This window comes from Etheostoma spectabile, chromosome 18 (assembly GCF_008692095.1).
Source record: "Etheostoma spectabile isolate EspeVRDwgs_2016 chromosome 18, UIUC_Espe_1.0, whole genome shotgun sequence".
NCBI classification, from domain to species: domain Eukaryota; kingdom Metazoa; phylum Chordata; class Actinopteri; order Perciformes; family Percidae; genus Etheostoma; species Etheostoma spectabile.
Window position 1 is genome coordinate 26,136,578 of NC_045750.1, and position 461 is coordinate 26,137,038.

Consider the following 461-nt stretch of genomic DNA (forward strand, 5'->3'; position numbering starts at 1 on the left):
GGTAGTTAGTAGGAGTGTGGAGCTGTTGGAAGTAGATGATGGAGATTATAACAAGAAGGTTTCCACACACAGTTATAACAGATAACGAGCCAAGGAAAATATGTAACGATACACATATTCCGGAAGGGTTGCTTGTCAGTCCGGATGAGGCATCTATTTTATAGCAGGGATGTATCAGAGTAAGATCATTAGTCCTGTTAATGCTGCTGAGTCCTGTATCCATGCTTGCGTCTTCCTGTAATTCAGTGTACATACATTTTAAAAGTATCTAGAGAAACGTTCAGTTCTAGAAAAATAACATGTTCAGTTTTAATGCACAAATCAAACAGTCTTTATATTTTATAATAGCTCTAAATAAAAGTTCATACCATACCTATGAAACCCTCTGGGTAGTCTATACACCAGTATGGATGGTCTTGGTTACTGTGGCACTCTGCAGGACATGGACTTCATATTTACAT

General features: G+C 37.7%; 1 pseudogene; it reads right to left on the reverse strand.

The window, feature by feature from the left end:
* LOC116706704 (trace amine-associated receptor 1-like) overlaps nt 1-223 on the reverse strand; it is a 2,774-nt pseudogene extending 2,551 nt beyond the window's left edge.
* Between the last annotated feature and the right edge of the window lie 238 nt (nt 224-461).